The following is a 23,441-nucleotide window of genomic DNA, read 5'->3' as shown; positions in this document are numbered from 1 at the left end:
AGGCCCTGCCCCAAGCCCTGCCCCCTGTGGACAGCTCTGCTCTTTGCCTGCTTGGTTTTTGTTCTCTCTTCACTCTGCCAGCTTAACTGGATGAGTTTCAATGGGGCCGAGTGTCGGGTCCTGCATTTTGGTCACAACAAGCCCAGGCGTCCCCCCAGTCCTCCTTGGGGAGGAGTGGCTGGAAAGCTGCCTGAGCCCTGAAAGGGACCTTGGTGTGCTGACGGACAGGTGGCTGAAGATGAGCCAGCAGTGTGCCCAGGTGGCCAAGAAGGCCAATGGCATAACCACCATTCCTGGCTCAGGAACGGTGTGGTGAGCAGGACTAGGGAAGTCATCCTGCCCCTGGACTCGGCACTGGCGAGGCCTCACCTCGAGTGCAGTGTTCAGTTTTGGGCACCTCAGCACAGAAGGGCCGTTGAGGTGCTGAAGCAGGTTGAAAGAAGGGCAACAAGGCTGGGGAAGGCCTTGGCCAATATGCCCTCTGAGGAGTGACTGAAGGAACTGGGGCTGTTTAGTGTGGGGAAAAGGAGGCTGAGGGGAGACCTGATGGGCTCCCTATTCCACCCAGGGAGCTGGTTCAGTCACCATCCCTGAATGTGTTGAAAACCAGGTGGTGCTCGGGGACATGATTGAGCAGGGGCTTGTTAGAGTGAGGCTGGTATGGTTAGGTTGTGCTTAGACTGGAGGGTCTTGAAGGTCTTTGTGGCGACAAAAACTGCAACCATCTCAAGCCTGGGGGAAAGGGGCTGACCCCAACGGTCACGCAACCCCCCTGGGGGGAGGGGCTCCCCTAACTGCCACTCTCCAGCTGTCATGGCAGGTAAGGCAGCAGGCTTCCCCTGCTCCCATGCTTCAGCTGGCCCCAGCGCTCCAGATCCCACCCCTGTGCCCAAGATCCCACCCCTGTAACCCCGATATCACCCCTGTAACCCCGATATCACCCCAGTGTCCCAGATCCCACCCCAGCGTGCCAGATCTCACCCCAGCGCCCCAGATCCCAGCCCTGTAAGCCCGATCTCCGCCCTGTGCCCCAGATCCCACCCCAGCGCCCCAGAGCTCACCCCAGAGCCCAGCCCAGAGCCTACTTTGGCCTTTCCCCACAGAGAGAATCCCTCGAGGAGCGCTGACGGTGCCTCTGACACCCGACGCCATTTTCCCTGAAGCGACTGTGCCGCCACCGGACCCCGCCTGGATGCAGCCCACCATCCGCGGACCGATGCCGGTACCACCCCAAGCCCTCCCTGTCCCCACTGCCACCTACCTGGCGCCTCAGGCCTCTGTCTGGCCTGGGGTACCAGGTGTCTGGGGACAGGCAGCGCAGCTCCCCCCTGGGGGGCTGCCCCCAACTGGGGCTCAACTGCCACCTGGGGGCCTGCCCCCAACTCTGGGGCTGCACTTACCGCTGCTGCAGCTGCTACCTGGGGGGCTGCACCCAGCTATGGCTCCCCCCACTGCCCCTGCTCACTGCTGGGGACATCCCCTGCTGGCAGGGACGCTGCTGCCCCAGCAGCCGATGGGGCTGTGGCCTGGGGCCGTGTTCCACGGGGAGCCCCCGCAGCCCGCAGGCACCTGCCTGCCGCAGGCCCCCGGCCGCCCCGGCCCCCCGCCAGTTCTTTTGCAGGTACCACCACTGCAGGAGCAGGTGCTCCCCGTGCCCTGCACCCTGCCCGCCACCTGGGAGTCGCCGATGGAGCCCTTTCAGGACGCCGTGGTGCTCACGCAGGACCAGGGGCACCCAGCGCCCACCGACGGGTGCCCCCATCCCGCCACGGCTCCGCTCGGCTGCAGCACCGCAGCGCTGGACTCAGGGGGTGAGTTTGGGGGCTGCGGGGCGTGCGGCAGGCTGTCCGCACCGGGTGGCTGTGGGAAAGCTGGCATTGCCCCACTGGGGATGTCCTTGCTTTTCCAGCAGCCACAGCGAGCGCAGACATCCCGGAGGACGTGGCGGACATCCAGCATCTCCTGGCATGGCTCAACGACGGTGAGTTTGGGGGCAGCAGAGCTGGCGGGGGGTTGCTGCCACCCACCCAGCCACCCACGCACCCACCCCACTGGGTGTGGGAAAGAAAGCTGGCATTGCCCCACTGGGCATTTTCTGCCTTTTCCAGAAGTGACATCCAAGACAGGCATCCTGTACGACGACGCAGACATCGATGACCTGCTCACGTGGATCAACAACGGTGAGTCTCTCTCGGAGGGGCAGCAGAGCTGCTGGGGGGGTGTCTGCACTGAGTGGGCGTGGGAAAGCCGGCATTGCCATTGCCCCGCTGGGCATTTTCTGCCTTTTCCAGAAGAGACACCCAGCACCCACAGACTTGACAACGATGATGTGGAAATGGACCGTTTGCTCACCTGGATTGACGGTGAGACTGTGCTCCGCAGAGGTGACCCCCAGAGGTGGCTGCCTGCACCGAGTGGCTGTGGGAAGGCTGCCATCATCGTTCGGGGGGATGTTCTTGCTTTTTCAGAAGCGGCTCCGGAGAGTGCTCTGGAGGTCCCCCAGCACAAGCAGGACCTGCCCGGTGTCACAAGAGAGGGGACCAAAGCCACTGCAAACAGCTGCCAAACGCAAGAGCTGATGCAGCGCATCACTGCCACAGAGCCACTGAGCCCTGATGTCTCCAGCAGCCTCGACTCCTCTTCTTCCAGCACAGAGCACTCGGACTCCTCCGGGGCCAGCAGGGAGCTGAGCAAAGAGACACATCCTGAATCAGGGCTCCTCAGCAACTCGCTCTGCTGGCAGCCAGCATCCCCTGAGCTGCCCGTGCCGACGCCCCTGGCTGCCCCTGCGCCTCCGTCGCCCCGCACTGCACATCTGATGGAAGAGGCGCGGCGGAGGCAGCCCCGGGTGGTTCTCACCCGCCTGGCACTGCCGACCCCCCTGGCTGCCCCCGCACCTCTGTTGCCCCGCACTGCACGTCTGATCCAAGAGGTGCAGCGGAGGCAGCCCCGGGTGGTTCTCACCCGCCTGGCACTGCCACCCGGATGCATCTCCTGCCGGCTGGCAGACATGCACCACGAGGACAGCACCGAGCCAGCCAAGTGCCCAGCGCCCGCCTGCACCACCACTAACAGCAAGAGCACCGGGCACGAGCAGCACACTGGCAGCGGCCCAGCCACAAAGAGGAAGCTGCCGCGCTGCCACGATGGCCCAGGCCACAAACACCGGCGCTAGGCCAAGCTGGCTGTGTCAGCACGGTGGGCGGGCAGCAGGAGGACTGTGCCCTGATGGGGTGCCCATCACAGCCCAACAGCGGCTCGAGCGGGAGCGCACCAAGAAACCGGCCCACTTGCTGGAGCAGGAGACGTGGCCATAGCCCACCAAGACGGCTCCCTGGAGCCCTGGGCTCCTCGCTGGCCCCCACCATGCCCAGAGAGCAGCGGCAGTGTTCCGGGGGCACCAGCACCGGCCCCAGCCCTACCCCTCCAAAACTGGGCTGTCCACAAACGGCATCTTGGGCTGGGGCAATGCGGGACTCTGAAGCTGATGGACCGCCAAAGGGATGGACTGTCAAAGCTATGGGCTGGGAAACGTTGGCTGGGGGGTGGGAAATGGGTGGGGAGGGAATGGTTGCAGGGTGGGGGGAGGGAATTTGGGGTGGGAACTCTTTGGGTGGGAACTTGGGGTGGGAATTCTTGGGGTGCTGGGATCTTTGTGAGGTTGGAAATGAAATGGCTGTACTCTGATGTTGTTGGGGTGGGAATCCGGGGTGGGGGGAGGGAATTTGGGGTGGGAACTCTTGGGGTGGGAATTCCTGGGGCGCTGGGATCTTTCTGAGGTTGGAAATGAAATGGCTGTACTCTGATGTTGTTGGGGTGGGAATTTGGGGGGTGGGGAACTGCTGGGGCGAGAAATGGCTGCCGTGGGAGATGGTTGGCATCAAAAATGATTGGACTCCGTAACTGCTGGCATTGAAGATGGGGGGAGGGGGAGGGAATTCTGTGGGGTGGCAATTCTGGGGGAGAAATTGTACTCTGATCACGTTACACTCCCAAGTTGTTGGAATTTGGAGGAAGGAATTGTTGGGGTGGGAATGTGGGGGGCTGGGAGGTATTTTGCAGAGGGAGGGAACTATTGGTGGGAGGGAGCGGGGGGGGGAGGAGGGTGGGTGGTGGGAAATTGATTGCGGGGTGGGAGCTGGGGGGTGGGAAATTGATTAGAGGGTGGGAATTTTAGGGGGTGGGATCAGAAACAATTGTTAGGGTGGGAAAAGGTTGGGAATATCATCATTTATTTGCTGCTTTGTACGTTAAATTATTAAACGTGTAGGAAAGTGAACGCCAAACCTCTGCCTGCAGTCGTTTGTGCAGCACCAAAGCCCCCCCCCAGGCTCCCCCGTGCCCACCTCCGGGAATGCTGGGGTGGCTGCAGCGAGCCAAGAGCTCCTCCACTCTCAACATCTCCATCACCATCGCTGCTGTCAACATCTCTGTTGCCTTGTGCTGTTCCTGGGGAAGGAGATGGTCACGGACCGAGCAGTGGGTGTGTTGAGCTGGGGGCACTGGGCAGTACTGGAGGCACTGGGAAGCCCACTGCAGGGCACTGGGAGGCTATTGAGGGCCGCAGGCAGCACTGGGGGGCACTGAGTTTGCACAAGAAGACTCTAGACAATACTGGGAGGCAATGGGAGCTTAGTGGGGAGCTAAGCAATCCATTTCTTCCGTGGGGGAGACTTTCTCCCTGGGGCTGACCCCCCCCCAACCACAGCACCGCTTGGCTCTGCCCTGGGCGCTATGGTCCACGCATTCCCACCCTGATGCTGTCTCTCAGTGACACATTTGTCACCCACAGACTCACCGTGGGTCCTGAGCTGGGCTGGGGGGCGTCCTGTGAAAGCAACCCCAGTGACAGCCCTGAGCCCTATACGGCACAGATCCCGGAAAACCACCGGGTTTCATGCTGCCCAAATCAGCTTCAGCTCATCACCCTGGGACTCCAGCGGGGGGCTCTGTGGAAGCTTCCCCTGTTTCCAGCTGCTGCTACCCCGTGCTTGTTGACCATGCTTCATGCTCTGGCAGACACCTGGAAAGGTCAACTCTGCCATGGCCTAGGAAGAGCTCTGCTCTTTCTTTCTTAGCAATGCCTCTGAACATCTTGAAAGCCAGGAGGAAGAGGCCATGACTGAAAGGCAGAGAGATTCTGGCAGCACAAGGGACCGTTTCACAACAACAAGCTCCACACAGTCTACGGGAACACCATTTCTTAGCTGCTTTCCTCCCTGCCCCAATGGCCGTCACACTTCATCATCTCCACTTGACAGGCTGGAGCAGCAGCAAGTCGTACTGCTGGGTTTCTGAAGGCCCTTTTAACCTCCAGAGGGAAGAAAACAGCCCCAACAAAAAGGGGGCAGCGGGGCTCTCCCTAGGACACCACTGGTCTCAGCAGAGTTCACAGGGACTTCAAACGCACAAAGCACCCACAAAAGCATCCCAACAGCTCCAACAAGGAAGCAAAACAAACCCAGGACGCTCTGCAGGGCTCCCAGCTCTTAGGAGCTGACACCTGCTAAGAGATGCACAGAAACCCTCTTCCCTACTTCTCCCCCTGCCATTTCTACAGCCATTTACAGACAATGGGGAAAGGCAGCGTAAGGCTCGTGGAGAAGACTGGGTGGACATGACATTTCTCACTCCCCTGCTGCCAGAGCACTGCTCGTCAAGAGGACCACTATTTCTCAAACAAGCACCAACCAAGCATGGCAACAAACAACTCAAACTGGCACTTGCCCAGCAAAACAACCAGCCTGCCCAAAGACCTCTCCTCAGAGACTTGCCCAAAAGGCCACAGCCATTACTCCCACGTGGCAGGCTTACTCACAGAACAGCACCCTTCTCGTCACCGTGCATCACCAGGACACAAGCAGCCTGCTGGGGCAAGGGAGGCAATCTCTCCTCAGCATCTCACCACACACGTTCCCTCCGCACTGCTTTCCTGCACAGATACAAGGACAAAAGCCTCACTTCATCCGAGCAACGACTGGCAGCAACTCCACAAAATCCTCCATGCCAAAGCAGCTCCTGCAGATGCACAACGCAGTCCTCCACAAGGAACACGAGCTTATGCTGCAGCCTCTGGAGAAGCAAGCTGCCTTTGCGGTGCTTGCTCGGGAGGCCTCCTTTGGATCACCTCTCAGCCACAGCAGGAGAGCTTCTCTTCTCCATATCCATGCACCTCGGTACCTTTTCCCAAGTTCCAAAAAGCCAAGGAAGGCAAAGCCAAATCACCTGAAAAGCCGAGAAACAAAGAGGAACACCCTGAAGGAGGGAGAAAAGAGTTCCAAGAAGGCGAAAGGGAAAAGTATCAATCACCACATCTGAACAAAACCAAGGTATTGCAACACAGGAGCAGCAATAAAGCAAGACTGACAAAAGAACGGCAAACAACAAGGAAAACAGAGCAAAGCAAAACAAAGACACGAAATACAAGAGTCCAGCACATGAACTCAAGACAGCATCATGGCAAAGCAAGGAAGCCAAACACAGGAAAACAGGCCCACTGCCCCGCCACAGGTATACACTGCATTTACTGGACTGAGTCCTATACACTCCCCGAGCAAATGAAAACTGTGCCTGGGATAGCCTTGGTCTACAGTTGCCATTCTGGGTTAACCAGTGGTACACTGCCGCTGGAGGCCTGGGTCAAAGGAGGTCCCTAAGGGCCAGCTGGGTCTGGCCCCTCTGGCTTCAAGCAGCAAAAAAAAGCTTACAGTAGCAGCTGATAGCCGACGGGGGATACCACTCTGTGTAGAAATGGGGGTACTCAGAGCTGCGTGAACTCCTTGGACAGGCCAAACAGCGTCGAGGTCACTTCTACTGGTAGCTGTGCAATTCAGGAATGAAGTCTGTTGCTCAGCTCGGACGCCTGACAGCATTTTGTGTGCTCCAGCAGCTTTACTCTGAGCAATGTATTGCTGTCAGGCAGACTGGGGTTTCTTTACCACTACCTCAGCAGGAACAAGACTAGAAATACGGTCCGTAAGCGCACTGCAACTGAACAGAAAATGGTCTGGTTTGGCTGTAAGAATAGTGTATTTGAGGGATTTTTGGTGGATGTGGGCTAACAGGACAACTTCTGTTGGTGACTGGTTTCTGCGAAGGAGAAAAATTACACTTGGTTTTAGGGAATCAGCCCGGGATTAGAGCGACTCTTACTGAGAAAAGGGAAAGCTTCTGTGGGTAAGAACATTATTTGGCGAGCTGTTGTAAGAGCGATGGAAATCTCTCTTGTTGTAATAAGAGATGGAAAAAAGCAGGGGAGTTACCTCGTAGGAAAAAAAGAGCTCAGGGAGCTTGAGACAGTGTCTCAGAAAAGGCGTGCCTTTGCTTAGCATTGCTCTGTGTCTGAGTTTTCCTTGCTATTGGTGCATGAAGCCCTCAGATGGGAAACCCAGCCTCCCCCTCCAAGTGAGGACATTGCCCTAGCAGCCCCTGGGGCTTGGCCTGAAAAGAAGGGAAAAAAAACCCCAACAAACAAACAAAGCAATGCCACGCAAAGCAACAGAGAAAGAAGCATAAAAGAAAGAAAAGAAGTTAAATAGCAAAAGGAAAAGCAAAGGAAAACCACACGACATGGAAAGAACAAAGACAAAGACAACTCTCGGGATGGAATCAAAGAATGCCCTCAGGCATCTGTCCCCTCCCCTGAACCTTCCTCCGTCCCAAGAGTTTCTGCCCGGTGGGACCACGTGCAGGACAGCAGGCTTTGGCTTGATGGGCTGCAAGGCCAAAAAAGGGCGGCTCCAGGCCCCCCAGAGGATGTCACAGCTGACATCACCCACGCTCCTGGAACCTTTGTGCTGTTACAATCAGTTTCCATGACGATGACGGGCCGTCCACAAGGACAGCTGGCAGATGTTTACAGGCACCTCAGCTGGGAGATGCACTGCCCGCAGCCGCTCGCCGTGCCCTGGGGCTGAGAGCAGCCCTGGCAGAAGACAAGCTCGGCCTCATCCCCTGCTGGATTACGGTTAAGTGCTACTATTTAGTCTTACTACTAACTGCGGCACCGTTACCCTTTGGCATCAGATTGGTGGGTTACTGGATTAGATAAGGCTTCACGTGGAAATGCTACCAAGTTTAGGGGGCTGGGGAGTTTAGTTGACAATGCAGGCATACAAGTAATATTTGCAGGTATTCCTACAGTGGCAGGGATAGACAATGCAATAACCAGGAAAACCCATCGCATAAACACATGGCTGAGAGGCTGGTGCAAGCACAAGAATCTCAGGTTCTTTGGTCATGGGGCGGTCTACTCGGCACCTGGCCTGAGGTCTGCTGATGGGTATCACCTGTCTCAAAGGGGGAAACCGGATCCTTGCCCAGGAGCTGGCAGGACTTGTAGAGAGGGCTTTAAACTAGACATGAGGGGGGAAGGGGATAAAACCAGGTCTGCTAGAGGTGAGCCTGGGGGAGCGATAATAGGATTAGGGGTGAGGAGAGAGGCCCAGCTAAAGTGTGTCTATACCAATGCACGCAGCATGGGCAACAAACAAGAAGAGTTAGAAGCCATTGTGCAGCAGGCAAACTATGACCTAGTTGCCATTACAGAAACGTGGTGGGACCACTCCCACGATTGGAGTGCTGCAATGGATGGCTACAAACTCTTCAGGAAGGATAGGCAGGGAAGAAGGGGTGGTGGAGTGGCTCTCTGTGTTAAAGAGTGCATTGAGGTTACTGAACTTATGGCTGGGGAAAACAGAGTTGAATCCTTATGGGTTAAGACCAGGGGAAGAGCCGACAAGGCAGACATCCTGGTGGCCGTCTGTTAGAGACCGCCAAACCAGGATGAAGAGACAGATGAGGTGTTGTATGAGCAGCTGGCGGAAGCTGCGCGATCCCCAGCCCTTGTCCTCATGGGGGACTTCAACTTTGCTGACATATGCTGGGAATACAATTTAGCACAGAAGAAGCAGTCTAGGAGGTTTCTGGAATGTATGGAGGACAACTTCTTGATGCAGGTGATAAGAGAACCTACGAGAGGAGCTGCCCCGTTAGACCTGCTGTTCACAAACAGAGAAGGTCTGGTGGGAGACGTAGAGGTTGGGGGCTGTCTTGGGCAGAGTGACCACGACATGGTAGAGTTCTCGATTCTTGGTGGAGGCACGAGGGGGAACAGCAAAACTGCTACCTTGGACTTCCGGAGGGCAGACTTTGAATTGTTCAGGAGACTAGTAGGGAGAGTCCCCTGCGGCTCAGTCTTAGAGAGCAAAGGGGTCCAAGATGGCTGGTTGCTCTTTAAGAAGGAAGTCTTCAAGGTGCAGGAGCAGGCTGTCCCCCTGAGCCGCAAAATGAGCCGGCGTGGATGAATAGGGAACTATTCTTGAGGCTCCAGGAGAAAAAAAGAATCCACCTCCTCTGGAAGAAGGGATGGGCAACCCGGAAAGAATACAAAGAAGTTGTTAAGACGTGCAGGGAGAAAATCAGAAAGGCTAAAGCCCAGCTTGAACTCAACCTGGCTGCTGGGGTAAAAGGGAACAAGAAACTCTTTTACAAGTTTATCAACAGCAAGACGAGGACCAGGGAGAATCTCCATTCTCTACTGGATGAGGCTGGCAATGTGACCACTGAGGATAAGGAAAAGGCAGATGTTCTCAATGCCTTCTTTACATCTGCCTTTAAAAGACAGACCGGTTATCCTCAGGTTTCTCCACTCTCTGACCTGGCAGCCTTGGCTGGGGAGCAGACTGAACCCCCCACGATTCAGGAGGAAACAGTCAGAGACCTGCTACTCCAACTGAACTGCCACAAGTCCATGGAACCGCATGAGATTCACCCGAGAGCGCTGAGGGAACTGGCGGAGGAGATAGCCGAGCCGCTTTCCATCATCTATCAGCGCTCCTTGTTGACGGGTGAGGTCCCAGAAGACTGGAGGCTTGCCAATGTGACTCCCATCTACAAGAAGGGCTGCAGGGAGGATCCGGGGAACTACAGGCCTGTTAGCCTGACCTCGGTGTCAGGGAAGATTATGGAGCAGATTCCCTTGAGGGAGATCACGCGGCATGTGCGGGACAAGCGGGGGATCAGCCCTAGCCAGCATGGGTTCACAAAGGGCAGGTCCTGCTTGACCAACCTGATCTCCTTCTATGATCCAGTGACCCGTCTGGTGGATGAGGGAAAGGCTGCTGATGTGGTCTACCTAGACTTCAGCAAAGCCTTTGACACTGTCTCTCACAGTATTCTTCTCCAGAAGCTTGCAGATTGTGGCTTGGACAGATACATTCTTGGCTGGGTAAGGAACTGGCTGGAGGGCCGGGTCCAGAAAGTGGTAGTGAACAGAGTTAAAGCCAGCTGGCGACCAGTCACAAGTGGTGTTCCCCAGGGGTCGGTGCTGGGGCCTGTCCTCTTTAATATCTTTATTGATGACCTTGATGAGGGTATTGAGTGCACCCTCAGTAAGTTTGCAGATGACACCAAGCTGGCTGGAAGCGTTGATCTGCCTGAGGGTAGCGAGGCCATGCAGAGGGATCTGGATAGGTTGGATAGCTGGGCTGAAGCCAATGGGATGGGATTCAACAAGACCAAATGCCAGGTCCTGCACTTTGGCTGCAATAACCCCAGGCAATGCTACAGGCTTGGGGCAGAGTGGCTGGAAGACTGTGTAGAGGAAAGGAAATGGACCTGGGGGTGTTGATTGACGCTAGACTGAACATGAGCCAGCAGTGTGCCCAGGTGGCCAAGAAGGCCAATGGCATCCTGGCTTGTATCAGAAACAGTGTGGCCAGCAGGAACAGGGAGGTAATTATTCCCCTGTACTCAGCACTGGTGAGGCCGCACCTCGAGTATTGTGTCCAGTTTTGGGCCCCTCACTGTAAGAAAGACATTGAGGCCCTGGAGCGTGTCCAGAGGAGGGCAACAAAGCTGGTGAGGGGTCTGGAGCACAGGCCTTATGAGGAGCGGCTGAAGGAGCTGCGATTGTTCAGTCTAGACAAGAGGAGGCTCAGGGGAGACCTTATTGCTCTCTATAACTACCTGAAGGGAGGTTGTGGTGAGCTGGGGGTCAGCCTCTTCTCTCGGGTGACAGTGATAGGACGAGAGGGAATGGCTTCAAGCTGCGCCAGGGAAGATTCAGGCTGGACGTTAGGAAATAGTACTTCTCTGAAAGGGTGGTCACGCACTGCAATGGGCTGCCCAGAGGTGGTGGAGTCACCGACCCTGGTGGTGTTCAAAGAGCATTTGGATGTTGTGTTGAGGGACATGGTTTGGCGAGAACCATTGATGAAGGGCGGATGGTTGGACTGGATGATCCTGTAGGACTTTTCCACCCTTAGCAATTCTATGATTCTATGATTCTAAGTTGAGTTAGTGTAAAGGCTTAAGGAAAACCCCTAAGGATTGGCTTAAAGGTTACTGATAGGTGCTAGCGTTTTGGATGAAGAATTACCATAGTAGGTTAGGATGAAGGGCTTCCCTTCAGTGACAGGTTAACGGTTACCACATCGGATTAGAGCAAAGGATTCCCATTTCGGTTATGGTTAAGGGCTACCCTTTGGTGTTAGGACTAAGGGTGGCCCTTACTTGATGAGGGCTAACACCATCCCTGTTGTGTTTACAGAAAAGGCTTCAGGGCTACCCATTAGGAGGGTTAAACATTACCTGTGTGTATGGCAAACAGATTGTAAGGCAAACAGGTAAAGGACCAGTGAGATGATCACGGTTCCAAAAGAAGGAATGAAATAAAAAGCTTACCTGGGCGCGCAGAAGGGCTCCACTAAGGGTGACCTCCAGATAGAGATCCTTCCTCCTTGGGAGTCAGCCCTTACATGGGGTCTAGCAGGGCTGCAGCCAGGGTCCACCCCTTCCGGTCACTCAGGTGAAATTGCCATCACCTGTGCCCCTGCAGCTGACTCAGCACTCGCCTCAGGTGGTCAAACAGAGGGTCAGGCTGTGATTATGCAGTTCCCATACACCTGTGTGATTTAGAGTTCAGACTTGTGGTTCATACATTTGGATTAGTGTTAGGAGCTACAATTTCTAGTACAAGAGAAAGGAATAGAAACGCTACTAGGAAAAAAATACAGTGCAAAGAAAGAAAGAGCACCAAACTGAAAAAAAGAACAAAAAATCCCCACGCACATCAAAGAAAGCCAATAACAATAAATGAAACAACAACAAACACCACATTCAAAAACAAGCAACCAACAGTAACAGAACAGAATACACTCTCACGGAAAAGCAAAGATGACAACAGAGTCTGGAAGAGGCAAAAACTCAGCATCTAGGCCTGGGAAGATGACAGAGAACAATCCACATACAGCAATGCCGAGAAAATGGGGCAATAGGCCTGCATGGATCCAGCCAGCTGGAGAAAAAGCCACAAGAGCACCACAAGGGAAGAGGCAAGGAGGCCCAGGAGGCGTGGACCCACCTGGGAAACTCCAAGGAGCTGCAAATGCATCAAGCACGGCAGGAAAGCCCAGAGAGGAGGCTGCAGTTCAAGAAGCCAGAAAGGAACAGACAGAAGAGAACAATCAAGGGAGAGAGCACATCAGGTAAGTGAAGGCAAAGGAAGAGCAAGGCCGGGGCAAGGGGACAAGGAAGGCAAAGCCAGGTAAGGCAACCAAGAATGAAGAGCAAGGGAGAAACTCCAAGCAAAGCCAAGAACCATCCTCTGAAAAGGCAAGGAATGCTCTCCTCTGGGAGGAAGAAGCTAATGCAAAGAAAGGAACAGCTAAGACAAAGAGCCAACAGAACAGACACAAAGACAATGGAAAGCAAAGCAAAAGGCGCACTGCTGAAAAGCAATAGGGGAAAAACAACCAAACGAGGAAGACAAAGCAATTCAAACAAGTCACCATACTGCATTCCATTCATTTGCTTTACTCGTGTATATCGTGGCAAACCAAAGAAGCCAAACACAGTACAAAGAGAAAAACACTCACCAATGCTTAGCACTGAAGAGAAGGAAGAAACGAAAATTCTCGAGCAATGCAAGGCAAAGATACAAAAGAAAAACCAAAGAGCAAAGCAAAACAAAGCCAGGAGCAATAACAGAAGGAGGAAGTACTAAAAAGCCAAGGAAAGCAAAGCAAAAATCACCTGAAAAGCCAAGAAACCAGAAGGAATACCCTCAGCAAGCAGAAATCCAGCCATCAGAGGACTGTGTCAGCTCCATGGATTCCAGTGACACCAAGGTATCTGCAACATCAAATTTCAGCCAGGCATCCTGGGCCCACAGCAGCGCTCCTACAGAGTTCATTCTCTTACACCCTGATACCAAAGACATGCTACCTGTGAGTGGCTAACACAATATCTGGCTGCCACAGGACTTGCAAGGAGTGACACCAAGTTTTCTCTCTCTAGTCAGCACACAGAAGTTACTTTGGCTGCCTTTGCAGGAGAAGAGAGCCATCTCTTGCCATGCAGGGAGGGAGGACCTGGTGTATTTCTAGCATCAAGTTACACGTGGTCAAGTCAGGGGATGCCATACCTGCTCCCAGCCTGAATCCTGCAATGTGTCAGGAGGAGCAGTGCATTCATAACGCAGCAACAAAGACTGGAGCACTGCTGAGACAGGTAGCAGAGCTCCTTCATTAGTGGTCACTGTTAACCCCATCCAGTCAGTGCTGAGCAAAACGAGGACTCTGCAAACTGCAGGTAATATTTCCTGCTGGCTCAGCTATAGTCATTTATGCAGCTTTTAGGGCGGTTTGGTGTTTTTTTCTTTCTTTTTCTGTTCCTTGCTTTTGGTGAGATGCTAATAATTCGTGCAAACTCCCCCATACACAACCAATCTCCATCAGATGATGAGACAAAAGGCTGAGATAAGCCCCACTTCTAGCTATACACTGTTAAAACGGGAAAAGAAATCTGTTCAGAGATTTTGCGATGCATATGCATGCAACAAGAAAAGCAGAGGCAGGGAAAAGAAGAGCTGGCTTGCATGGCAGCAGGTGAACAATGAACAAGGGAAAAACACTTGGCTGTAACATTCACACCCGTGTCTCATCCCACCTAAGACCCAGAACACAACAACTTCAAAGTAATGCTCTAACTGATCCGTACTGTATTGAGCCTCTAAGCTGTCTTTGCTTCTCTGCTTCTGTAATTTAAGCTCCTTTTGTCTTGCTGTTCAGCAGGCAAACCTCACCCTAAGAAGACAAGATGCAAACTATGGGTGGAGTATGTATGTAGCCAAATGAGTAAAAATGCGTTTGATACGAGACAACAAACAGATGTGAGACGATGCTGTCTGAAATGGACCCATACTGACTTGAATATACGTACTAAAACACTAGAAATCACGTTTTTACCATATTGGAGTCTTTCCTGTTCCATAACTTAAGCTGTGTACAAAGCTGATTCAAAGGTATGAAAGAGAAATACTCACCTATAGAGAGCAGGAGACAAATCCAGCCTAGTTCAGGTGCAGCTGAAAGCTGTCCTCAGCCAAAGCCTCAGCAGTTACCAGAATGCAAACAAAGCTATTCTTCATGCGTTCCTTTTTTAAGTTGATCACAATGCCTGCCATTAAAAAAAGAATAACAATCAAAATAATCCTACGTGGCTTTTGTTGGAATCAAAAAACAGGAGAAAAATCACAGAAACGTGGTGGAATGACTCACACAGCTGGAGTGCTGTGATGGATGGCTAGCGACTTTGCAAAAGAGAGAGGCAAGGCAGGAAAGGCAGTGGTGCAGCCCTCTACGTTAAGAAAGAATGGGAATGTCTGGAAATGAAGGATGGCCATGATAGGGTTGAGAGCTTCTAGGTCAGAAGAAAAGCAAAGGCCAGTAAGACTGGACCTTATCGTGGGAGTGTGCTACAGGCCACCCAACCAGGATGAAGAGGTGGGCAAGACACTTTAGACACAGCCGCAGGAGGTCTCAAGGTCTCTCCCCTTGTTCTTGTGGGCTATTGCAAAGTCCCAGACACCTGCTGGATTTATAATACAGCAGATAGGGAACAGTCCCAGAGGTTCCTCGAGTGTGTGGGAGATCACTTCCTGACACAGCTGGTGAGGCAGCCAGCAAGGGCAAGCAAAATCCTGCTGTTTGTTAACAGAGAAGGTCTTGTGGGGGATGTCAAGGCTGGAGGCCGCCTGGGGCAAAGGGATCGTGAGATGCTAGATTTCTCAATCCTTGTTGAACCACGGAGGGGAGTCAGCAGAACTGCCACCTTGGACTGCCGGAGAGCAAACTCGAACCTCTTTAGGACCATGGTGGAGAGGGTCCCTTGGGAAGTACTTTTGGAGGGCGTGGGAGCCCAGGAAGGCTGGCAGTACTTTCCAGAAGTAATTTTAAAGGTGCAGGAGCTGACCATCCCCAGGTCATGGAAGATGAGCTGATGGGCAAGGAGGCTGGACTGGCTGAACAGAGACCTTCCACTGGAAATCAAGAGCAAAATGAAAGATTATGGTCTGTGGAAGAGTGGGCAAGCTACTTATGATGATTACAGGTACGTAGCAAATATGTGCAGGGAGAAAATTAGAAAAGCCAAAGCCCAGCTAGAACTGAGCTTGGCCACCAAGGTAAAGGACAACAATAAATATTTCTGTAAATACATCTACAGCAAGAGGAGGGCTAGGGAGAATCTCCATCCCTTCTTGGATGCCGAGGGCAACTTGGTGACCAAGGATCAGGACAAGGCTGAGGTACTTAATGCCTTCGTTGCCTCACTCTTTCATAGCAAGACTCATTACTTCCAGAGAACACAGTCCCCTGTGCTGGTAGATAGGAATGGGGACCCGAATAGGCCATGCATAATCCACAATGAGATGGTTTTGGACCTGCTCCAAAAGCTGGATGCCCGAGTCCACGGGGCCAGATGGACTGCACCTTACCTCGGTGCCAGGGTAGGTTACGGGATGGATAATGTTGGGATTCATTAAAGGTCAACCAGGGGATCAGGCCCAGTCACAATGGGTTGACAAACGGTAGATCCTGTTTGACAAAAGAACTCGCCCCACGCCACCCGTGGCCAGAGGAGACTCCAGCAGCAGCAGCAGCAGGAGCAGATCCCATGGAGGGAGGAAGCAGGGGCAGCTGGGCCTGCTGTGCACATACACAGATAGACATGTAGATACCTTGTCACTGCTCTTCTGCCTCCACATTTCTGGGGGACTGGGAGTTTTGTCTTCACACAGGAACTCCGCCACAGCAGCATTGTCCAGTCCGTGGCACCTTGATCCCAGGATGTGCTCCGCACCGTGCTTCTAGGGCATCAACATCTGCTGCTGCACAAAGGCCCCTGAAAGGAAAAGCACCCTCGCACGTTTGCGCTGCTCCCACACTCCCCAGAACTGTCTCTCAAATCTCACATAACACAGACTCTCTCAGACTCTTGGCTGCAGCCCAATAGCACAGCATCCCCTCTCTCACTTCATGAGCCAAGAGGCCATAGTTTGTGTCCCTTTCTAAGCTTTACTGACACAATTAGGCAAGAACTTAGGTTTGCCCATCCTGCAGCCAGGAATGCTCCAACCTGAGGGGGGAGTGGCCGTGAGAGCAATGTCTCTGTGCAAGTGCAGCTCGTTCCTCCCCTCTGACAGGGGCAGAAGGAGGGAGGCAACAGACAAAAGCAGAAAGCGTCTGCATATCCCTCGTGGCTCTAATTTCCTGCCTTACGCTGGGAAACGAGCTGAGCCGCTGGGCCTCTCCGTTATGCTTAGCTCTGCAGCTCGGACATCATCTTTACACTCAGCTGTTCCTGGGCATAATGCTCCACACAATGACCCTGCAGATCCCCAAGGCCTGCCTGCCTGCCTGCCTGCTGTCACTCACCTGGAGGTTGCAGGGTGCTGTGCCTCCTGGCTGGACTTGCTGCTGCTAGGTGTCACTTGCAAGACACTGAGAGCCCACCTGCTTGGAACTGCAGGCAACAAACACAAACGAGAAAGAAGGAAGAAAGGATTCTTGGATTTCACAGGCTTCACAGGATTCATTAAAACACATTCTGCTGTGGAGCACAGCTGCAAGCATTTCACCTGGGCAAAAAAGGGGTGGAGCCTGGCTCCAGCCCTCCCCACCCTCGTTTAAGGGCTGCCTGTCTAAGGGGAAGAATCTCTACTGGGACATCTGCTCTGTGCTAATACTTTCTGAGTCCTGTTCTTCAGAAAGGGCTCTTTGTTTACTAGCTTGAGTCCTTCCCCATTCTTAGGAAAATTAAAACACAGGAAAGCAGCTGGATCAGCTACTGCCTTTCACTACAGTTACCATTTTAGGTTATGGATCAAGGTTGAACTGTACAGAGAGAGTGCAGCCACAAGGCTCTGGCTGTGCCGGGCCTCCCACCAGCCTGGGCCCCAAAGCAGCCCCAACTGTGCCTGGTCCTCCCCAATTCTGGGACCCAAAGCAGCCCCAACTGTGCCTGGTTCTCCTCCATCCTAGGCCCCAAAGCAGCCCCAACTGTGCCTGGTCCTCCTCCATCCTAGGCCCCAAAGCAGCCCCAACTGTGCCTGGTCCTGCTTCATCCTGGGCAGCAAGAGCCTGGCTGTGCCGGGGCTCCCTTTGGTCTGGGCCAAGAGCAGGCCTCAACTGTGCCAGGCCCCAATCCAGCCCAGGCCCCAAAGCAGCCCCAACTGTGCCAGGCCCCCCTCCATCCTGGGCCCCAAAGCAGCCCCAACTGTGCCAGGTCCTCCTCCATCCTGGGCCCCAAGGTCCAGGATGTGCCGGGGCGCCCTTTGGTCTGGGCCCAGAGGAGGCTTCAACTGTGCTAGGCCTCCCTCCAGCTCGGGCCCCCCCAGTGCAACCCCAACTGCACCTGGTCCTCCTCCATCCTCAACCCCAACACAGCCCCAACTGAGCCTGGTCCTTCTCCATCCTGGACCCCAAAGCAGCCCCAGCTGTGCCATGTCCTCCTCCATCCTGGGACCAAGGGCAGCCCCAACTGTGTCTGGTCCTACTCCATCCTAGGACCCAAGGCCCAGGCTGTGCCGGGGCTCCCTTTGGTCTGGGAAAAGAGCAGGCCTCAACACTGCCAGGCTACCCTCCATCCTGGGCCCCAAAGCAGCCCCAACTGTGCCTGCTCCTCCTCCATCCTAGGCCCCAAAGCCTGGGCAGTGCCGGGGCTCCCTCTGGCTCTGGGCCAAGAGGAGGCCTCAACTCTGCTAGGCCCCCCTCCAGCTCAGGCCCCCCCAGTGCAGCCCCAACTGCACCTGGTCCTCCTCCAGCCTGGGCCCCAACACAGCCCCAACTGAGCCTGGTTCTCCTCCAGCCTGGGCCCCGAGGCTCTACCTGTGCCTGGGCCCCCTTCCTTCTGGGCCCACACCAGGCCTCAACTGTGCCAGGCCCCCTCCAGCCTCTGGCCCCGAGGCCACCACTGTGCTGGACCACCCTCCGGCACAGGCCCTGCCCCAAGCCCTGCCCCCTGTGGACAGCTCTGCTCTTTGCCTGCTTGGTTTTTGTTCTCTCTTCACTCTGCCAGCTTAACTGGATGAGTTTCAATGGGGCCGAGTGTCGGGTCCTGCATTTTGGTCACAACAAGCCCAGGCGTCCCCCCAGTCCTCCTTGGGGAGGAGTGGCTGGAAAGCTGCCTGAGCCCTGAAAGGGACCTTGGTGTGCTGACGGACAGGTGGCTGAAGATGAGCCAGCAGTGTGCCCAGGTGGCCAAGAAGGCCAATGGCATAAGCCACCATTCCTGGCTCAGGAACGGTGTGGTGAGCAGGACTAGGGAAGTCATCCTGCCCCTGGACTCGGCACTGGCGAGGCCTCACCTCGAGTGCAGTGTTCAGTTTTGGGCACCTCAGCACAGAAGGGCCGTTGAGGTGCTGAAGCAGGTTGAAAGAAGGGCAACAAGGCTGGGGAAGGCCTTGGCCAATATGCCCTCTGAGGAGTGACTGAAGGAACTGGGGCTGTTTAGTGTGGGGAAAAGGAGGCTGAGGGGAGACCTGATGGGCTCCCTATTCCACCCAGGGAGCTGGTTCAGTCACCATCCCTGAATGTGTTGAAAACCAGGTGGTGCTCGGGGACATGATTGAGCAGGGGCTTGTTAGAGTGAGGCTGGTATGGTTAGGTTGTGCTTAGACTTGAGGGTCTTGAAGGTCTTTGTGGCGACAAAAACTGCAACCATCTCAAGCCTGGGGGAAAGGGGCTGACCCCAACGGTCACGCAACCCCCCTGGGGGGAGGGGCTCCCCTAACTGCCACTCTCCAGCTGTCATGGCAGGTAAGGCAGCAGGCTTCCCCTGCTCCCATGCTTCAGCTGGCCCCAGCGCTCCAGATCCCACCCCTGTGCCCAAGATCTCACCCCTGTAACCCCGATATCACCCCTGTAACCCGATATCACCCCAGTGTCCCAGATCCCACCCCAGTGCCCAGAGCTCACCCCAGCGCCCCAGATCCCAGCCCTGTAAGCCCGATCTCAGCCCTGTGCCCCAGATCCCACCCCAGCGCCCCAGAGCTCACCCCAGAGCCCACCCCAGAGCCTACTTTGGCCTTTCCCCACAGAGAGAATCCCTCGAGGAGCGCTGACGGTGCCTCTGACACCCGACGCCATTTTCCCTGAAGCGACTGTGCCGCCACCGGACCCCGCCTGGATGCAGCCCACCATCCGCGGACCGATGCCGGTACCACCCCAAGCCCTCCCTGTCCCCACTGCCACCTACCTGGCGCCTCAGGCCTCTGTCTGGCCTGGGGTACCAGGTGTCTGGGGACAGGCAGCGCAGCTCCCCCCTGGGGGGCTGCCCCCAACTGGGGCTCAACTGCCACCTGGGGGCCTGCCCCCAACTCTGGGGCTGCACTTACCGCTGCTGCAGCTGCTACCTGGGGGGCTGCACCCAGCTATGGCTCCCCCCACTGCCCCTGCTCACTGCTGGGGACATCCCCTGCTGGCAGGGACGCTGCTGCCCCAGCAGCCGATGGGGCTGTGGCCTGGGGCCGTGTTCCACGGGGAGCCCCCGCAGCCCGCAGGCACCTGCCTGCCGCAGGCCCCCGGCCGCCCCGGCCCCCCGCCAGTTCTTTTGCAGGTACCACCACTGCAGGAGCAGGTGCTCCCCGTGCCCTGCACCCTGCCCGCCACCTGGGAGTCGCCGATGGAGCCCTTTCAGGACGCCGTGGTGCTCACGCAGGACCAGGGGCACCCAGCGCCCACCGACGGGTGCCCCCATCCCGCCACGGCTCCGCTCGGCTGCAGCACCGCAGCGCTGGACTCAGGGGGTGAGTTTGGGGGCTGCGGGGCGTGCGGCAGGCTGTCCGCACCGGGTGGCTGTGGGAAAGCTGGCATTGCCCCACTGGGGATGTCCTTGCTTTTCCAGCAGCCACAGCGAGCGCAGACATCCCGGAGGACGTGGCGGACATCCAGCATCTCCTGGCATGGCTCAACGACGGTGAGTTTGGGGGCAGCAGAGCTGGCGGGGGGTTGCTGGCACCCACCGCACCCACCCCACTGGGTGTGGGAAAGAAAGCTGGCATTGCCCCACTGGGCATTTTCTGCCTTTTCCAGAAGTGACATCCAAGACAGGCATCCTGTACGACGACGCAGACATCGATGACCTGCTCACGTGGATCAACAACGGTGAGTCTCTCTCGGAGGGGCAGCAGAGCTGCTGGGGGGGTGTCTGCACTGAGTGGGCGTGGGAAAGCCGGCATTGCCATTGCCCCGCTGGGCATTTTCTGCCTTTTCCAGAAGAGACACCCAGCACCCACAGACTTGACAACGATGATGTGGAAATGGACCGTTTGCTCACCTGGATTGACGGTGAGACTGTGCTCCGCAGAGGTGACCCCCAGAGGTGGCTGCCTGCACCGAGTGGCTGTGGGAAGGCTGCCATCATCGTTCGGGGGGATGTTCTTGCTTTTTCAGAAGCGGCTCTGGAGAGTGCTCTGGAGGTCCCCCAGCACAAGCAGGACCTGCCCGGTGTCACAAGAGAGGGGACCAAAGCCACTGCAAACAGCTGCCAAACGCAAGAGCTGATGCAGCGCATCACTGCCACAGAGCCACTGAGCCCTGATGTCTCCAGCAGCCTCGACTCCTCTTCTTCCAGCACAGAGCACTCGGACTCCTCCGGGGCCAGCAGGGAGCTGAGCAAAGAGACACATCCTGAATCAGGGCTCCTCAGCAACTCGCTCTGCTGGCAGCCAGCATCCCCTGAGCTGCCCGTGCCGACGCCCCTGGCTGCCCCTGCGCCTCCGTCGCCCCGCACTGCACATCTGATGGAAGAGGCGCGGCGGAGGCAGCCCCGGGTGGTTCTCACCCGCCTGGCACTGCCGACCCCCCTGGCTGCCCCCGCACCTCTGTTGCCCCGCACTGCACGTCTGATCCAAGAGGTGCAGCGGAGGCAGCCCCGGGTGGTTCTCACCCGCCTGGCACTGCCACCCGGATGCATCTCCTGCCGGCTGGCAGACACGCACCACGAGGACAGCACCGAGCCAGCCAAGTGCCCAGCGCCCGCCTGCACCACCACTAACAGCAAGAGCACCGGGCACGAGCAGCACACTGGCAGCGGCCCAGCCACAAAGAGGAAGCTGCCGCGCTGCCACGATGGCCCAGGCCACAAACACCGGCGCTAGGCCAAGCTGGCTGTGTCAGCACGGTGGGCGGGCAGCAGGAGGACTGTGCCCTGATGGGGTGCCCATCACAGCCCAACAGCGGCTCGAGCGGGAGCGCACCAAGAAACCGGCCCACTTGCTGGAGCAGGAGACGTGGCCATAGCCCACCAAGACGGCTCCCTGGAGCCCTGGGCTCCTCGCTGGCCCCCACCATGCCCAGAGAGCAGCGGCAGTGTTCCGGGGGCACCAGCACCGGCCCCAGCCCTACCCCTCCAAAACTGGGCTGTCCACAAACGGCATCTTGGGCTGGGGCAATGCGGGACTCTGAAGCTGATGGACCGCCAAAGGGTTGCACTGTCAAAGCTTTGGGCTGGGAAATGTTGGCTGGGGGGTGGGAAATGGGTGGGGAGGGAATGGTTGCAGGGTGGGGGGAGGGAATTTGGGGTGGGAACTCTTTGGGTGGGAACTTGGGGTGGGAATTCTTGGGGTGCCTGGGATCTTTGTGAGGTTGGAAATGAAATGGCTGTACTGTGATATTGTTGGGGTGGGGGGAGGGGATTTGGGGTGGGAATTCTTGGGGTGGGAATTCCTGGGGCGCTGGGATCTTTCTGAGGTTGGAAATGAAATGGCTGTACTCTGATGTTGTTGGGGTGGGAATTTGGGGGGTGGGGAACTGCTGGGGCGAGAAATGGCTGCCGTGGGAGATGGTTGGCATCAAAAATGATTGGACTCCGTAACTGCTGGCATTGAAGATGGGGGGAGGGGGAGGGAATTCTGTGGGGTGGCAATTCTGGGGGAGAAATTGTACTCTGATCACGTTACACTCCCAAGTTGTTGGAATTTGGAGGAAGGAATTGTTGGGGTGGGAATGTGGGGGGCTGGGAGGTATTTTGCAGAGGGAGGGAACTATTGGTGGGAGGGAGCGGGGGGGGGAGGAGGGTGGGTGGTGGGAAATTGATTGCGGGGTGGGAGCTGGGGGGTGGGAAATTGATTAGAGGGTGGGAATTTTAGGGGGTGGGATCAGAAACAATTGTTAGGGTGGGAAAAGGTTGGGAATATCATCATTTATTTGCTGTTTTGTACGTTAAATTATTAAACGTGTAGGAAAGTGAACGCCAAACCTCTGCCTGCAGTCGTTTGTGCAGCACCAAAGCCCCCCCCCAGGCTCCCCCGTGCCCACCTCCGGGAATGCTGGGGTGGCTGCAGCGAGCCAAGAGCTCCTCCACTCTCAACATCTCCATCACCATCGCTGCTGTCAACATCTCTGTTGCCTTGTGCTGTTCCTGGGGAAGGAGATGGTCACGGACCGAGCAGTGGGTGTGTTGAGCTGGGGGCACTGGGCAGTACTGGAGGCACTGGGAAGCCCACTGCAGGGCACTGGGAGGCTATTGAGGGCCGCAGGCAGCACTGGGGGGCACTGAGTTTGCACAAGAAGACTCTAGACAATACTGGGAGGCAATGGGAGCTTAGTGGGGAGCTAAGCAATCCATTTCTTCCGTGGGGGAGACTTTCTCCCTGGGGCTGACCCCCCCCCAACCACAGCACCGCTTGGCTCTGCCCTGGGCGCTATGGTCCACGCATTCCCACCCTGATGCTGTCTCTCAGTGACACATTTGTCACCCACAGACTCACCGTGGGTCCTGAGCTGGGCTGGGGGGCGTCCTGTGAAAGCAACCCCAGTGACAGCCCTGAGCCCTATACGGCACAGATCCCGGAAAACCACCGGGTTTCATGCTGCCCAAATCAGCTTCAGCTCATCACCCTGGGACTCCAGCGGGGGGCTCTGTGGAAGCTTCCCCTGTTTCCAGCTGCTGCTACCCCGTGCTTGTTGACCATGCTTCATGCTCTGGCAGACACCTGGAAAGGTCAACTCTGCCATGGCCTAGGAAGAGCTCTGCTCTTTCTTTCTTAGCAATGCCTCTGAACATCTTGAAAGCCAGGAGGAAGAGGCCATGACTGAAAGGCAGAGAGATTCTGGCAGCACAAGGGACCGTTTCACAACAACAAGCTCCACACAGTC

General features: G+C 56.1%; 2 long non-coding RNA genes across 4 annotated transcripts in view; both read right to left on the bottom strand.

Moving 5' to 3' along the window:
- Window positions 1–11,837, bottom strand: part of LOC112531437 — a 26,817-nt gene extending 14,980 nt beyond the window's left edge. For 2 of the 3 annotated variants that reach the window (XR_005842097.2, XR_005842096.2), the window contains exon 1: window positions 11,686–11,837. This is a non-coding gene — a long non-coding RNA (uncharacterized LOC112531437). Of the gene's footprint in view, window positions 1–6,180; window positions 6,226–11,685 lie in introns of all 3 variants that reach the window. The other variant, XR_005842095.2, reaches the window with a different exon arrangement.
- Window positions 11,838–16,021: 4,184 nt separating this feature from the next.
- LOC112531277 lies at window positions 16,022–18,212 on the bottom strand. The gene is made up of 3 exons (XR_005842102.2): window positions 18,171–18,212; window positions 16,719–16,806; window positions 16,022–16,185 (listed from the first exon to the last, which is right to left on the bottom strand). It is a non-coding gene; the product is annotated as an uncharacterized LOC112531277 (long non-coding RNA).
- Window positions 18,213–23,441: the final 5,229 nt, after the last annotated feature.

Source organism: Gallus gallus, chromosome 28, assembly GCF_016699485.2.
Source record: "Gallus gallus isolate bGalGal1 chromosome 28, bGalGal1.mat.broiler.GRCg7b, whole genome shotgun sequence".
NCBI lineage: Eukaryota > Metazoa > Chordata > Aves > Galliformes > Phasianidae > Gallus > Gallus gallus.
This window is presented reverse-complemented; position numbering and strand designations above follow the sequence as displayed.